At 31.8% G+C, this 18986-nt stretch overlaps 1 protein-coding gene and 1 pseudogene across 1 annotated transcript in view; one reads left to right on the top strand and one right to left on the bottom strand.

The window, feature by feature from the left end:
* The window catches only part of FUT9 (fucosyltransferase 9), a 157155-nt gene that overhangs the window by 88479 nt on the left and 49690 nt on the right, over window positions 1-18986 (top strand). The window lies entirely within an intron of this gene.
* Window positions 10810-10927, bottom strand: LOC112474902 (annotated as a pseudogene).

Below are 18986 nucleotides of genomic sequence, written 5' to 3'. Positions count from 1 at the left end.
TTTGACACAAAATATAATTTCATACACAACGTATTGTTATAAAGCAGTGTTATCTAATAAAAATATTATGTGAGCCACATATGTAATTTAAATTTTGCTTGTGGCCACAGTTAAAAAAGTAAAAGCAAAAAAGAAGGAAAGAAAGAAAGAAAATAGATAAAATGGGTTTTAACAACAAATTTTATTTAAATTTATATAGTCAAAATATAGTCTTTTTAACATGTGATCAGTGTAAAACATTGAGACATTTTACATTCTTTTTTTTTTTTCATACTAAGTCATTGAAATCCAGTGTGTACTGATAGCACAGCTTAATGTGGATACTAAATTTCTGTTGGATATGCTTGATCTGTATTTAGATTTCACAAAATTTATAGTTGAAAAGTGTAGATTCACAAAGTCAAGATGTTCCGCACATACTTAAAAGTTTTCCAATAACTAAATAGAGTATCAGTTTTTAAATTTAAATTAATTAAAATTAAAAGTCTCTTAATTTACACTAGCCACATTTCAAGTGGTCCCATGTGGCTAGTAGCTTCTGTATTGGACAACATTTTTTCAGAGGACTGTTGATCTAATGCTATAATTCTGCTACCTAAAGACTTTTGTGGGTTGATATCAGAGCACACTAACTGAGCATATAACTTTAAAATTTCAATGAGAAAATGAGAAAAAAAATGTCAAATCTTATATCTCTGGCTAGATAAAAATTTTATAGCACTGTACATTTATGAGAAATTATGGATAAAATATACAAGGTCTAAATCACCAAGCTGTGAGACATATTGAAATTTGTTTTGTTTTGTTTTCATTTTCTTTTTTTCAATTTGCTTTAGTGTATGTGTTGTTGAACATTAAAGGAATTAACAAATCACAACCCTTCCTATTATAATGCGGAAATCAAAAGCAAAAAATAAATAAATAAATAAAAATTTTTTAAATGGCTTTGTGAAAGATATTGTTAAAAGAATGAAAGTATAAGCTTCAGACTTGTAGGTCACATATCTGATAAAGGATTATATCCAAAATATATAAATAACTGTTAGTGCTTAATAATAAGAAGATAAACAACCCAGTTTAAAAATGGATAAAAGATCTGAACTTCACCAAAAATATATATATATATATATGTATATGGATGGCCAATAAGTATATGGGAGGATTTTTAACAGCATTGGTTATTAAGAGAGATGCAAAGTTAAAACTGCAATGAGATACAATTAGGTACCTATTAAAATGGATAATTTTTTTTTTAAATCTGATAATACCAAAAGCTGTTGAGCATGCCAAATGACAGGGATTCTCATTCATTGCTAATAAAAATTTAAAATGATAATGCCATTTTGGAAAATTGTGTGCCAATTTCCTATAAAATTAAACATACACTTATGATCCAGCAATCTCACTCTTAGGTATTAATTCAAGTAAATCTAAAACTTATTTTCACACAAAAACATATATGTGAATAGTTATAGCAATTTAACCTATAACTGCCAAAATGTTAAAGGAACCAAAATGTACTTCAGTTGGTGAATGGATGACCAAATTGTAGCATCTCCATACAATGGAATGCTACCCAACTATCAAAAGGAAACAATTATCAATTCATGCAATATCATGAATGAATCTTAAATGCATTTTGTTAAGTGAAAGTAGACCCAAATGACAAAATATTGTATGATTTCATATGTATGAAATTTTAGAAAAAGAAAAACAGAGATAGGGAACAGATCAATGGTTGCCTAGGTTTAGAGATACAGGAGAATTGACAAAGTGAGAGCATGAGGAATTTTAGGGGTGATGAAACTACTATATATGGTACTGCGGTGCTAAACAAATGACTGTGCACTCATCAAAACACATAGAACTGTAAAGAATAAAGCTAAAGGGAAAAACAACTATACACGAACGTTGTACTCTGATAATTTTTCTCATAGGCTTACACTTTAACAATTATAAAATGATTTTGAATTTATACTAGAGCAAAACATATAAGTAAATAAATTGTTGATAATGGAAGTTAGGTTTTCCATTGTCAGAAAAAGAAATTACAAATAAGCAAAAGAAAATAGCTAAAATTAACTTTGTAGTGATCTATTAAAGGTGAAGACATCAATATGAACTCATTTTTATTTTAGTATACATACAGATACAAAAATAAAGATGGATATGCATGCATACATGTGTATACATACATAACTTCTATTAGCTCTACCTCCTGAAAGTTCCTAGAAATTGTAATACTACAGTAGCAATGAGCATACCTCATGCCCAGATTTATTTTCTAAATATTCTTCAATTTAAAAGGAACTAGGACCCTCCCTCAAGAAAAATAGCTAATTCTAGATCTAGGGCAGGAAAAACAGAAAACATGAGCCTGAAGCATCTTGTAGTGCCAGAAAATGAAATAGTGGCAAAAAAAAACAAAAAAGAAAAAATTTATTAGGGCATGTGAAAAGGACACAGGATCCAACCAGGAGTTCCAAGTGACAAAGGCTGAAATGCTTTGAGCAACAAAATACTGATCTTATTAGATTACAATCTAATAAATTAATATCAATGAATCCGCACTGATACAAATAAATGATTGAATAGATAGATAAAGGACAGACAAGGAAGGAGAAAATCTTCCTTACAAAAAATTTCCAAATAATATATTTCCTTAATTTAAATGAAATTGTAAAGTGTGGTTCACATTTAAAACTCAAAATCTTCAATTTTCTAAAATTTCTAAAATATTTGTTTTCTGTTGAACTTCAAAATCCAACCAAGGCTACTAGATTAGAAATCACTGTTGCTAATTTATTTATGTTATAGTAGATACAAATATGCTTTCACTTTAAGGAAACCTAATGTATGAGAATCCCCCCAAAATCACAAAATCTATAAACTGTAAAGTGATTTTTCTTTAAAAATTATAGAATGATTATTTGTCTCACAAAAGTATTTATCATGTATTTTCTAAACAACCTTCCCTGGTGCCATTTCATTATATTTATGCATAGTATTTCAGAAGAAATAAATTCCTTTTATAAAGTAAAGCATACCTATCCTTGGACATTGTGATCCTTTCCTTCAGTACTTGCATCACTATGCCTATCTGCTGCAATTTCTCTAAAAGTGATTTTATAATCCATAGGCAGTTTTACTATGGAGAAAATTTGTAGCATGTTTTCACTTATCAATAAATCAATCTTTCTGTCTATTGCTTTCCAATCACAATGCCAACTTCTAGGGAACTTATTTTCTTAGGTAATTTGAAAATACTTTAATAGGCTATTTGAAAAGCTTCTTGAATATGAGAGGGTGATAAACAATAAAAGAAGATACGCCAATAGAAAAACATGCTCTATAACTTCAAATAATACTATAGTAGGAGACAAATGAAAAATCAATGTGGCCCATCTCATGTTTAAATCTTATTTTATATCTGTTGTAATGAATAAATATGCATTGAAAAGAGAAACCCAAAATCTACCTCTCTACTGTATTTGATGTTTAGAGGTCTCCTTATTTTCTTATTTCTAATCAAAACCCTTTCTACCATAGTTAAAGCCCATTTTATTTTTCTTTATTGTTTTTTGCTGTTGTTCAAGAGGTTCCTTTTTATAAGACCTGTCTCTTTTGTAGTATACTTCTTACTGTACTTACTGTACTACCTGATGCATGAACAGTAATTAAAAATATTTGCAGTACTGAATTTCTCAATAAAATACCATTGAGCACATGTTTCAATTGAGGAAAGTGGGCTTAAGAGGATAGGTAATTTCAAGAGTAATTAGAGTAGCATGGGTGGGACTATAAGTATGAGAGGCTCCAGAGTCCTGGTGTTTGTGATGACTATTCTATATGTAGTAGAAAGTGATTCTAAATGTCTCAGATCCTATACTCTCCCCAAGGAGATGTTAGGTGGAATATAGATGGGTAGAGTGAATGGAGAAGGATGCATGGAATAAAAGATAGGTAACATTCTTCTGTTGTAGCTCCCGATATCTTCCATATTATCAATATTTTATTATTATACTAGGTTAAAGGAATTGAGGAACATAGTTAGTGAAAGAGAATTCCATGGAACTTGAATAATTTTGGAGAAAGTTGTGGATACATTTTTACCCTCTGTGCCCAGGAGAACTTACTGCTTTATTTTGATTACCCAATAAATGTCAGTTTACCTTTACCTTGATAGAAGAGTCAAAATCAGTTCCAGTGGAAGACTGTACCTATAATAATGGCTACATTATATTCTTTTCTTATTTCTTTAAAGATATATCTTTATTTTGAATATGCAGATATAAGCAGCTCTAAGTCTATACTCCAAATTATATGCTCTGGAAAAAGAATTAGTAGACAAAGAAGTCTAGAAAATCTGAATTGATTATGTTCAAGTTGGTCTTAAACTTTTATTTTTAGAAACTATGATCCTTGTAGCTACACTATAAAGAGAAAAGAAAGCACTTCCCAATGAACTAGTTCCTGTAGGAAAAATACTGTGGTGTGAATATTTATGTTAGTAAGTACTTAGAATAAGTAGATAAACATACCCTAAACTTTTATTTAAAACCATGCAAATTGGTCCTGTTGGATTTCTAGCTATCTTTACTTAGTAAATGATCATCTTATAGATTTTTGAAGTTTAATTCTAATATTTTTAACTATCTCTATTTTGTTTTTTTCTTTTACATTTATCTTCCTATTAAATATTAATCTTCTCTTTCATTTTTTTATGTTCCACCACTCCTTTTAAATTTATATTATTTTTGTACTCAAAATACATTAGGATGTTAATTTAAAAATTATGTCACTTAAACTAAAAAAAATAAGTATAGCAATTTCTCTATTCTTATGTTTGGAATATCATAATCTATCGCAAAATAAATCTCAGCGTTGCTAAAGGGTGAAATCTAGCATATGCCGCCCCTCCCCTTGGTTTTATAGACATGCAATATCAAATCTTCATTATATTCAGAGCAGAGATTAAAGATGGAGAGCTGCCTTACATGACAAAGTGAGGGGAACTTATCAGTAAATCTTCAAGGAGGAAATGACGTGTGATGTGCAGGATAACAAAGAGCATTTGAGGAAAGTGGTGGTCTGTGTTCAATACTAACTTCTGTACTCTTGTTGTGATACAGCACTTCTCCATCTAAAACTTCAGAAATACTTGCCAAGTATGCCTTGTGTGAAAGTTTAAAAGGAAATCAAGAAATCAATTTCCACTTCCAGGTCAACACAAAGAGAGAGAAGGGAAAATTTATGGTATAAGATAGGAATGGAATTTGGAAATCTCCAGGAGGAATTCAGAGCACTAAATAATCAACAGTTCATAAGACCCTTGGAATTCTCAGGAATCTTCTGGGACATTGGAATTTCCATAGAATGGAGGATGGTTGGCAAGGAACCTCAAACACATAGACCACAATTTATATCTAGGCTACTTTTGTTATTACACAAATATTGAGGCAATATTTTATAAACAATGAAAACAATAAATTTTCACATGGAATCTAACCACTCCAGAAATTCATAGTAATTTGTACATTTCCCTTTATTTTCTATTTGTATATACACATAATTTTACATGGTATACATATAATTTTGTATTTTTAATTTTGTGCTTAATCCCAAATCATAAACACTTCAACATATTTATTATTTTATAGGTGTCCTTATAATGACTATTTACTTAACTCTTTTCTAATCTTGGATATTTGGGTATTAGTGGGTTTTAACATACATATTAAGAACATTTGAATTTAAACATTTATCAAATGTTTTTGTCCTTATTTTGGATTGTTTTCTCTTGCAGAGGAAGTAGAATTCTGGCTTAAAGATAGTCTCTAGATATTCGGAATATACTAGGTATGTGGCTATCAAATGGTTTTAAACTTTCTAATTCTGTTTTTATCAAATGAAAAATGGAAGTAAAAATAAGACTCATATTGTAGAATTATTGAAAGAATTAAGTGCAAAAATGCATAACAAAGATTTGCTAAATATCTATTTGGACAAATTTCTAGAAATGAAAATATCGAGGCAAAGGATATGTTTACATATTTTTTTTCAAAACTGCTGCACAAATTGTAAACTTCCAGAGTATTCACTTGCCAAAAAGATGAAAACCAGCCTTTAATATCTTAAACAAAAAACCATAAAGCTGCATTTATTGCTAACTTAAGGAAGGGAGAACTATGCTGGTCAGGCAGAGGCGCCCAGAGCAGAGGATACTGCTAATACTATACAGGGGGTTGGGGCAGAATGGAATTCAGTGATTGGCTACTTTCAGAGGAATTAATGTATTGATGTCATTTGTAGAAAATGGTTTCTCAGGTAAGAATGTCATTGATTAAATGACTTTGAGAGTGTGTTCTTTGGAGCGAGTCCTTTTCTGATCAACTGACTTCCCAAAGTTAGGATTGTTACTAGTTGGTTAATTTGCAAATGCATATTCACTGTGGTGCATTGATCAAATTTGAGTAAGATCACTTCTGTTATTGATTAAGTAAGCAGGTTTAAAATCAGTTCTGGTAACAACTTGCTACCACAGTTACAGAAAAACAAAAATCAGTTATTTCCTACAAGTGTAGGAACATGTTATTCTCAAGCTATATTTGAAATAACCACATGAAAAAAATACATTTTTTTGGTGGAGAAAATGATGGAGGATGCCAAGAAGAGCTCTGTAAGAAAGACTAAGAAATAACTAGAAGTTTGCTTTTAGTACAATCTTCTGACTGACAAATAACTATATCAGAATCAAACAGTGAAACAAAGGTGGAAAGTTAGCACCCACTGAAAAGAGGAGTGACGCCAGATGGAAAGGTAAGTATATGTTATGTAAGTTAATAAAGTTGTCAAAAAAAACCTTCCTGCTTCACTATCAAAAAGTCATAGAATTTTATATTTTGGCATGATCATAAATGTTATCTTTTTATTAAACTTTTTAGTTCAGAGACCTGCTCTTCTCAGAATTTATACTTATGTAGAGTAGCTTATTTTTCATTTTTGGATCATTTCTAGTTTCCTCTCTTTAATATAAAACTTGCTTTTACTAGCTTTTATTTCGTTCTAGAATGCTTACAATCTCCTCCTGGTGAGTTGTCCCTGCTAGTTCCAAAATCCTTTTTTGGCTCTCCTCCCCCTGAATTTTGTTTTCCTCCATGGTCAACAATAGTGAACAACGTTCTCTTTTTTTAATGACATTTAATTTCTAAAATACTGGCTTCTCTTGTTTTTACTTTCACCCCTTATGTTATTCTGTCATGCAAAACTAACTCTCCTCCTCTCTTCTTTTGGCTAACACTTTCAAAAAGATCTATTATTTTTCTTTCTCTTTTTCTTTTTTTCTTTCTTTCTTTTTTTTTTTTTTCTGAGCACTATGTCAGTAAGTCCATTCTGTCATTCTTCTACAATCCATTCCTGCACCATCAATAGATGACTCATTCCAACCTGACCTCAGAAGAAGAGCTTGTATTGTAGGATAAACAGAATAGCAAGCGAATCCTATTTCTTTTATTTATTAGCTAATATAACCTTATGTAAGTAATTTAAGCTCTGATTCATCTCATTTTTTTACCAGTAAAATGTGAATTGTAGTACACTAAATTATTAGGATGATGTAATGAAATTATGTATAGGAAACATAGTACACTGTCTCTATACAGAAGGAACTACGTAAATAATATATCTTCTTATTTATGTTTATTCTTTATAATCACTTGCTACATTGATGTTTCCTCAGAACTGCGTAACTGAATGACCCATGAGACCTAATGTCAAAAGGCCAGCGTCTTTGTCTGTTAGGGTGTTAGGGCAAGTCAAATGATCTAATTTTACTTATTTAGTGATACTAATAATTCCTTCTCTAAATCTCATTGTGATGATGACAAAGTGAAATGTAATAATGATTATAAAAGTATTTATAATTATTATAACTACTGTTAGCATTTTTTTGGCATTATCTATCTATGTGCAAGACACTGTGTTGGCACTTAATATACATAAGCTCAGTATTTACAATTACCAATCAGAGAATTAATATTGTTCTCAATATTTATGTGAGAGAACTGCAGCTCAGAAAGATGAAGTAGTTGGGCCAAAGGTACATAGCTAAGATGGCTCAGAGCTAGAATTGAAGCCCTCTGAATGTTCACCCCTATCTTCAGAGCTATACATAAGTGCAAATGATCACAGTTGCATTCAGTCAGTTTCATTTCACTAAACATGATCCTTCGCTATTATTTGAACCATGTTCTATCACTATCCAGCGCCTTTTAAAGATTGCTATTAATTCACCAGAAGGCATTTTAGAGCTAGATTTTGCTTTCATTTACTTGAGTTTCAGCTGCTTTTATGGCTGCTAGCACTAACCAGTAAAGTTATACACACTACAAGTATAATGATGTCATACCCCAACACACACACCTTTGTTCCACATCATTGTCGAGCTTAATCATAATTTTTTAATTAAAAGAAGGAATCAGGCATTTACTTTAAATTTACTTTAATTTCCATCCCTGAGGAGAATGCTCTATCAAAACAACTTATTTCCCATTCTACTACTTCTCAACCTTCAGAGGCATATGGTTGTTTAATAACCTCAGGATGTCTTAGGGGGAAACCCAGCTTCCATACTTTCATTCCCTGAGGCCTCTGGGAGTCACTCCCACAAATCCCCAAAAAGAAATCAAGATTGAAAAGTGGTTTCCTATCACTTTGCAGATATTACAAAAACCAAAGAGGTCGTCTTTCTCCTGCACCCTATCACACTGAAAATTTCTCTCCTCTTCCCAAACAGGTAACCTTTTTCTCTAATATTGGATAGGAATTAGAAATATGACTTAAAATTTACTAATTGCCTAAAACATGTCAGTAAATTACAAGAATTATTTTTGACTATCATCACAGTCCTACGAAGATTTCTTAGTCTCCATTTCTCATCTGAACAAGCCTTGAGAAGTTAGAGATTTACCTAAGTCTCAACATGAAATGGAGCAAAGGCGAAGGGTGCTTCTTGAGAGACTACTAATTTTCCAAATTATTAATTTTGCAAATATAATTAATTTATCAACTAATTATATTGCCATCCTGCCTCCCTACAAAATCCTTAAATTCCCTCTGATATATTGTGGTATTCCACCCTAACATTTGTATCACTTGACATGGGAACAAATATTTGTCTTTTTTTTTATGTAATCATATTTTTCCTACATGGATAAGTCATAACGTATTTGGAATGAGAATTTTGTCCATCTTCATTAAACTTTTTTGTCTTAATATTAAAAATCATTCAGAGAAACTAAGCAAAAAACAAAGATTGCAAGAATTTACATATCTGCTGTTCTTTTCCTAACAAGCATTTGTAAGTTGCTTCTGAAAATGAGCAAAATGTTAGTTTTGCCCCAAATAGAATGTGTCCCTCTCTGGCTTGTGTAGGTGCACAAGCCTCAGCAGAACCATGGTTCAGATAATAGAGGAGGATGAATTAGACTACAGAAAATATATTATATAGGAGTATATTTTAATATCTTCACAAAAATACTGACAATTGTCCCTGGACTAGTAGTGAAAGGGGAGGGATAACAGTTTGGGAGCTTGTCAGCATTCTGCTAGACACATTTTGTTAGCCATTTACACTTACTCAACTATTTTGTTATGTTCTGCTTTTGGTGATTTAGACACATTCACTTTTATTTGAGGAATACTTTATAATATGTTCTGAGATACTTTAATAGAGTCTCCTAAGCTGTAAGAAGCATGTATCAGATCTTATAAGCTCTCTTAAAAAACTTCATGAAGCATAAACACCATGAATAATGAGCTATTTGCAGACTCTTAATCTAAAAATGCTAGGCAAAAATGCAAAAAAGCATATCATTCTGTTTGGTTCAGAGTATTTTTTATTAATATTCCTACATATTTATAGATCATCTGTGTATGTTACGTGTGTGTCTGTGTGTATATATATTTGCTGAGTAACGATATAAAATGTATTTCTTACTATAGATCATAGTTAAAAACTTTAAATGCCATTATCCAAAAAAATCTAATAGAGAGCTAGAACTCTTAAGAAACTTTCTCATATCCAGAAATCAAACTTTTACTTTAAATACTTGCTTCAATTCTGTAGAGCTTTGTTTAAATAAATGTAAAAGCCGCTAGAAAGATGTACAGAATGAACTAAAACTCAAAAAACAGAAAACAGTAATGGAATCATTGCAAATACTTGAGTGAATAGTCAATTTTTAAAATATATAAATATCCCTTAAAATTCAGTTAATAAATGGTGAAAGCAGACTAGTGGGATTCAGACATCAGCTGTACCACTTGCCGGTTGAGGAACCCTGGACGAAGTTATTTAACCACTCTAGGCTATACATCTTCCCCTATGAAATGAAGATAAAACTACCCTTTGTCTCCTCAGGTAGTTAATAGAATTAAGTTATGGAGTCCATATATTGGATTCAGTACCTCATGGTAACACATTTTGAACAACTGTTAACTATTAGCCTATTAGTTTTACAGCTTTACAGGGAGGATTACAAAGTACTAATTTAGAGACTGACCTAAAATTGCTTTGTTTTGTTTTACTTGGTTTTATATGTTTGCATAGTTTATAACCTGTTAAAAAATCTGCAAAATTAGTAGTCTCTCAAGTAAAAAATAAATCTTGCTTTTTGATCTCCTAAGAGATATTATTTATTTGTGAGTTTCTGTGGTCCAATGTTAGATAGCGATAGTTTTACTTTGCTTAATTTTTACTCTAGAATCTTCATAGTTTGACTAAGCAGGAGTGATTTTTTTTTTTTTTTAAGCTTACAGCAACTGGTATTCCTAGGTGGTCTCCCATCCAAGTACTAACCAGGCCGACCCTGCTTAGTTTCTGAAATCAGACAGGATCGGGCACATTCAGAGTGGTATGGCCATAGACTAAACAGGAGTGATTTTAAAAATGATTTCAGACAGGTATGTTTAAGTACATCCTTTTTCATAGAAGCCCTCAAAATATGAAATGATCTAGGTAAAAAAATTAGACACATGAGTTTTAGAGAGTCAAATGTGAAAAACAAAGTTAAGAACACATAAAATAATGCACTTTTAAAATACAAATTTTTCTGATTATAAAATTAACATATACTCATTATAAAAATGCAATAAATACCAAAATATAAAAAGAACCCTGTTAATATTTTGGTGTACATTTTCTGTGCATATATAATGCTAATAATTTTTTAAGTAGAATCATACCAGAGTTTTATAAATTTATTTTGTCTTCTTATTACATCTTGGATGTTTTCCATATCAACATGTATAAGTCAATAGTGTTGTTTCAAAACTATGTAGTATTCTATTCTTTGTTTGGACCATAATTTTTTGACCAATTACTTATTTAAATTTAAGAACATTTACCTTATATGTAATATTTAAAATTTTCAAACAATGCTTCTATCCTTATACAACACTCTACGTGTCTTTCTCCAAATAGTTTTCCTCCAGTTCCCAAATGTAGCTTTAATTATTGAATTCCAACTATGTGATAATCACAGTGTTAAAAGCATTTTATATATACCGTACAATAAATGTACTATGTTATTTCATATAATTATTATAATTATAATATTGTGATACATGTACCAGCATTAACTCCATTTAAACAAATAGGCAACTGAGAATTAATACAATTGAAAATTTGGCAAAAGTCCATAGAAAGCTAGAATTATAACCAGTACAAATGGGTTCCAAAACCCTTGTATGTAACCATCACACTATACTACCTCTATACCATAGTATGTACATCTTAATTTTTCATTAGTACTTATTGTTTCCAGAAAATTTAAATTAATTTGGTTGAATAATATAAATTCCATTTTATAGAACTGCAGTTCATTTGCGCCTAGCCCTCAGTACATTGTCTTTTATGGAAACTTGTCAAGTAGGTGTGTGACACATTCAAATTTCATGGCATTATCAAAAAAAGACAAATTACACAATTGCTGAGGAGTTTATGAAACCAATTACAAGTTAAGAATGAATATATTGTGTGGAAAGAAAACAGAACAAGTTATTGGCAAAATTATTTTAGCAAATGACTTTACTAAATGCCACATAACATGAATGGCAGACATTGTCAAAGAGAAACTATTATGGTCTTTGTATTCTGACTGATAGTTTTCTCTACAGTTACATGAAGCTCTGGTGTGTATAGAATAATCAAGTGTTAGCGTATGTATGGTTCATATACATGAGGGACATTTTGTTCACTGAAAATTTATACTAGTAAAGAAGAGATATTTCTTTAGTTACTGCTTATTATTCTTTTGAAAAATATTGCAGCCTTAGACAATATTTTGCTGAGATTAGAAGTGAATAAGCATCAGTTATTGTGCCCCAGGAAAAGTTGTTAATAAGCAAATGTCAGAGGTTGCACCTTAGTGCCAACATTTAAACTAGCTTTAGGCCTGAGGTCAGTTGGCCGCCAGTCTAATTAATCCTGACCATGGTTCAACATCAAGAAAATAATAATGAGCATTGGGAATATAATAAGATTGTGGACATTAAGTATAAATGTAAAACTCTGCTTTTCTATTCTAGAGTATACTGGTTATTGAAAGGAAAGTTACTTTTGAAGTGAAGAGGAGGAAACAAACATTTCTTCCCAAGACCAATACTGCCATGTCTGTGACTTCAAGTCAGTATCTCAAGCAGGATATCTCAATGATATATTCAATATCTAGCACAGCCAGAAACAATTACATATTGCCAGAAAAATGACTTTTCTGAAATAAAGATAATAGGATCCCCTAACAAGACCAAAAGAAAATCATGCAAAAGACTGGATCACTTATAGATCGACTTTTTATAATATTTGATGATTTTCTATATCTCCCAGTTGCCTTAGAAATATATTGATGGGATATCATCAGGCATACTTAAAAATCACATCCATATGATTCATGAGATCATGAAGAAATCATTTTAGACTCAAATGTCACCGAAGAGTAAATTAGACAGTCATTTACCCTTGACTCCCTAATAGTTGAGTGAGTTGAATCCTTTAACCTTTTAGCTTTGATCATGATATATTGACTTAATATCTGATGAAACACTAGAAGTTAGATCTCAGTATTCAAAGCTATGTAACAGAGCCTCAGTATGCTTGCTATAAATCTTAATAGACATAATCAAAAGTTTAGATTTAATTTTACTAAGAAACCAAATGCATAAGAACCTATTTATCCTAGAGTCAGATATAAACAGCATCATCCTGCTTATGAAATAATCATATTGTGTTTTATTATATTTTATCTTTATATTCCAATTGTGATAAGCATTTTAGTGTATCTAAAATTGGCAAATCTTTTGCATACTAAGTATTCATTAAGAAGTCTGCAGATCCTGAAAGATTGATGTCATGTTTAGGAATATCTTCTTCATAGCCCTTGTAGGTTATCCCAGGGCTTTTTACATTGAGAAGAGAGCAAATTTTATTCCAAAAAAATAATAATAATAAAGAATCAAGTGTAGCAAATCATGTGTGTAGAAGCTTGAGGATATTTTGGGGTTTTAAAGCAATAAGAGAAGAGAAATAATTTTAATGGTACTCAAATGAAATGCTATTCCCACATTTTACAAATTATCAACTTAATATGATTTTTAATACAACTTATGAATATAAACTTTTAATATGACATAAATAAGACTTGATTTTTTCAGTATATAGACTATGTACTGAAAAAATAGAATGGGGTGTGGGCACATGGAAACTTAAGACACAGTTTATAAATTTTTGACTTTTACCTTTACTTGTTTTCCATATGTATCAAGCCAAAATTTAGATTCATAATACTGCGAGATTGATCAGCAAATATTTATGAAGAATTTATTAATTCAAAGCATACTGTGAGGTACTGTAGGAATGGAAACCAAGGAGACATGACTCCTTTCCTCAAAGACTTAGTAGTTATATTTTCCTCTTTCTCATGTCCTAAATTTTTCCTTTCACATATGTTTTCACTTGAGAGAGTATAGCAATCTTACAGTATTCCAAGGTAGTTGTCAAACAGATAATTTGTTAGGGGACATGTTTTTTGGCAATTATATTCCTTAACAAAAATTAATCCTAGATTCCTTTTAATTCTCTGGCATCCAATCAATACCAGTTCTATTCAAAATGTAAAGAGATTCTAATTCCATTCTCCAATATAAGGAGATACATGAAGCTATAATCGAAGGAGACCTATAGAGCATCTGGGGAAAGATAAAAGAAGGAAAATGTGTCCACGTGTACTCAAAACTGCTCACTCATCTGTTGAACAGCTGGACTGTTCTCTCAGTTTTTTCTTCTGTTGAAGAATATTCTACATAGGTCACCATTCTTACTCTCTCTTTCAGTGAGAAGCTACTGACCTTATCAGTTTTGATTAGTCCTACTTTCTCTTGATTAAAAAATAGGGCAGCAATAGTTTTCTAATATATACAGAACCGTGTATTACTATATGTGGGGGGCAGGGGATGACTTTGTAGAGAAGGGAAGACTTACTTAAGGTCCTTAGATTAAAGAGGCAGAATAATCTTAGCAAAGGTGGAGTCTCACTTAATTTTTTTTTCTTTACTCTTTTACGTACTTATATATTTTTTCCTTTATGGATTATAAAAATAGACCTGAATGCTGACATTAAAAAAATAATAGCTTCCAAAGAAAGATATATGGAGGAATATTCCTGGGTAGCAGAACCCAAACACCTATGTGTCTTTTTTTTAATACTTTAATTTTACAAGGAAAGTGAAATTTGAAATGGCACTTCCTAATGGGAAAAAAAAGAGTAAAACTATATAGATGTCTAACCAATGTACTGTACACTTAAACTAATTTAAATAAATAATTATGCTTTTAAAAGAACAGAACTATTAGCACAGATAGTTAGCAGCAAGGTTGAGGACACAATTAACAGACTAAAATTATATTGGTATAAAGTCTATGAGCACTAGAGAAGTTGTGGCAGCAGGAGTCAGGACTGAGTTGGCTTCATTAATAAGGCATCCTTTCACTTCCTGTCTGCTTCATATCATTTGTCTGTAACATACAGACATTCTTAAGAGTCTACAAGTGAATTCTAATCGAGAAAGTCTATTCATTGTGTAATGTTTGTTGTCTTTTAAAGTAGAAATTTCTCTTTCAGGAATACTAGAGTTAGTTTGAAGTGTTCCGGTAAAATTTCAGAAAAAAAGTGTCGCAATAATAAATAGACACTATTAAAGCAGAGGTCAGCCTTTCAGAAAAATTCATCAACCAGTTATTGATTGCATTCAGTGGCACTATTGGGGGTAAAGCCAACCACATGTACACATGGGTAATCTGTTCATAAACTTGTCTACGGTGTAAAATCCTTTTAAAAAGTAGTAATTTCAGAGATGAAACAGCTTGTAGGAAGATGGCAAAGAAAATCAATCCCATTAAAATTTTCTAGTTTTAAGGCAAGTTTCTAGTTCCCAAATTCATCTGCAAAACTGCTTCTTTTAACAAGTGATACTAAAGGCAAGATTTATCTGTGCTTATAGTGGTATTCAAATTATCTTGGGGGAAAAAATGAGACACGATCAAGTTATCAGTAAGGGCAATCACCAGAAAAGGGTTGGGCTATGTCCGTGTCTGATTTAAAGCCTTACTTTGAGAGAAAAAGCATTTTGCCAAAAGTGGACAAAAGACCAACCCAGAAAAGCTACAAGGAGGAAAATGATCAGAATCAAGACAGACTTGGATTAGCAGCTACTTAAAGATTCATCATTAATGAACATAGCATAACTACATAAATCTGATCCTAGACCAAGGCTGTTTTTTTTTCTTACTCTTTATATTTTATGTGCCCACTCTATCCTTAAGTAGTTCATTTTCTCTGTATCTGGGTCTACTATGGGATAAATATTGCAGGTAATTCCGAAAATTTTACTGAAAGGAATAGCGACCAGAAGGGCTATGATACATTATTTTGTTTATGCATCCTCAAAAATCTCATTAAAATATACATACTATGGGCAGGGAGTGGTATTTACATATAAGTATTCTCTATCACCGTATATTTTGCTAACATGGGTTTCTCATTATTATTATTTTCTTTCTAATTTTATTTTTGCCCAAGAAAGAGCATAACTATAAGGGAGAATATATAGGATTATCAAGTTTTTATGATAATAAACCTAAAATCATAGCAATGTATGATATAAAAATGTTCCACTAGATTAGATTATATGGCATTCATAAAAGCCCTGTGATATTGACAAAGCAGATATTTTGCCTACTTTTCAGAGAGAGAGAGAAATTGAATCTTAATAAAATTTAGGGTCTTTCCATAAATGGCATAACTTGTCAACATCACAGGTAGAAATGATGCCAAGACCATTTAACTCTAAAGAAGGTATTCTTACCTACTATATTGCCTCCGATCTAATTTTCTGCCTTTTTTGTAGTTGCATAACCTTGGACAAATTACTTAATTTCCCTAAACCTGAGTTCCATACCTGGAAAATGCAGGTGCTCAATGCCATTTATCTGGTAAGTTTGTTACGAGAAAGAAATGACACACTGAGTATAATTGCTCAACTCAGTGCCAGGGAGCACAGAAACCCTTACAAATGCTACCTATGCTATTATTTCACTGATAAGATAGGAGAAAAATTTAGAGAAGTTGAGGATTTCTTCACAGACATTAATTCAATAAGCATTCATTGCGTGTATATTACATGCCAGGCACTGTACTAGGTACTGGAAAAACAAGAACTTAAAGATACAGTTTCTTGCCTGGTGTGCCTTTTTGCCTAAGGAAGGGAAGTAAGCATGCAAACTAATACTTGCCAAAGGTAATAAATGTATTTCAATTATTAAGATAGAGTGGAGAGGGGGTGTTGTAGGCATCAAGCACAGAATGGTCAGAAAAAGTCTGGAGGTTTAGATGTTTCCTAGAATGTGGCATTCCAGACAGAGGAAAACAAGCAGAGGCAACGAAACAGGAACTGTTTCAGTGTGTTTGGAAAAGTAAACACTTTAGTATGACTAGAGTTTGAGGATGATAAGGGTCCTAATATGATAGAAACTAATGGTTAGATAAAGTGATAATTTTTCTTAAAAGCAGATAAGTCATTTTCTTCCTTCTTTCTTCCTTTCTTTTCCTTTTCTCTCCCTCTTCACTCTCTCCCTTTCTTATTTTCTTTTTTCTTGCTTTTTAGTATATTCCTTCTCCATGCTTCAATTTCTAACCCTCAGGCATACCATAACCTTAGTATATGTCAGTGCTGAGCGCAGGGCTATTGTACCACCAGTATTTGTTCAGCAAGATTATTTTAAAACTATAGAGATAGAAACCTGGTGGGTGGACTAAAATTTTAGATAGGATGGCTAAGTCTTGTGTCTTTTTAAACAAAGAAGATAACTTTGTTCAAAGAATGGAACCATAACACTGCCCTGTTAGGGGCTAGGAAGGGTTCATATGACAGAAGATAATGAAAGGACATCATTGAAATAGTTTAAGCAGAGTTCCCTTCCCCACATCACCACATCCCTGTCTGCTTTGCTTTTTGCCACTTAGATAGCTCGCTTCGGTTGTGCACCCTACTCCAAAAGCCCCCACTTAGGGAGCGAAGAGGTGAGGCTTTCCAGATAACAATGAACTGTGTGCTCTTCCTTGCCAAACTGAGTCTATCATTTACCTCTCTCTCCTTCAGTACTTTCTCCTGGATATGTTTTCACAGCATGGGGCCTTCAGCTACACAAGTGCGTGCGCGCGCACGCACACACACACACACACACACACACACACTGAATAATGGGAACCTACTTATTACATCATCTTACTTTTGTGGAAAGTTAGTTTCTAAATTCTCTTTCTTCCTCAGTGACTTTTTTTTTTCAGTGAGTAAAATGAATGACGGTATTTGTTTGCAGCTTCCAGTGTTGCCTGTAAAGAACACCAGTTATTCATTTAGGAAAATTGCTTGATCAATGCTATGCAGGGCTATTATATCTTTTCTGCTGACAGGAGAAAAGAGTAATATCCCCAATTGAAATAACTGGAAAACCAAATTGCTGAATTAGAAGTGAAGATATCATTAGATGTACCCTCCAATAACTGGTTAGAATTGGAAGCATTTAAGTCTATACATAATCAAATATTGCATCTTTGTTTTATGTTAAATAGATTTTTATGGAAGGGCAATAAAGGAGAAAATCTGCTTGCTAATTTGATTAAAAACACAATGGATCTCTGTTATTTCAGCTATTTAGACTCCAATAGGTGGAGGTTGATTAGAAGAAAAAAGAAAAAACTAATTTCATATTTGAAATCTATTATCAAACATTACATATGTTTGTAAAGTGAAATTATTTATTGCAATCGAAAGTATGTTTTCATAATCACTCTCAGATATATTTCTAACTTCTCTTTAAAAGGAAAAAAGTAGCTAAAGAGATAATAGCACTCTATCACCAGGATGTATGGGAAAGAGAAAGTATTTTATTAACCACATAAGCTCATTTACATAAAACACAACAGAGATTGAAAGAATTTCACTTGGTAAAAGCAATCCCAAAACACAGATCTGTAGAATCCCATAATTTAAGAAATGTATCTATTCTCTGTTTATACTGTTATAATTTTTTCATTGTGTCATAGCTGTTAGTGAACATATCCTTTTGCCTTATTATTTGTTTATCCGTTAAACAGATATTTACTGAGCTCCTATTGTGTGGCAGATGGTGTTTCAAGTAATAGGGCCACAGTAGATAAAACTCCTTACGAACAAAAAATCTAGTTGAAATGGACAATTTAAAAAATAAGTATAACATATAGTATGTTGGATAATAATAAATTCCAGGGAAGAAAATATGTAGTAAAATATAAAGTGTGGGGATGCATTTTAATTTGAGTGATTAAAAAAAAAGACCTCACAGAGGGGCTTCCAGTCAAGATGGCAGAGTAGATAAACTCTGTGCTTGTCAC

The sequence above is a fragment of the Pteropus alecto genome, unplaced genomic scaffold, assembly GCF_000325575.1.
Source record: "Pteropus alecto unplaced genomic scaffold, ASM32557v1 scaffold7, whole genome shotgun sequence".
In the NCBI taxonomy this organism is placed as follows: Eukaryota; Metazoa; Chordata; class Mammalia; order Chiroptera; family Pteropodidae; genus Pteropus; species Pteropus alecto.
Note: the sequence above shows the minus strand (reverse complement) of the source record. Positions and strands in the feature narration are given on the sequence as shown.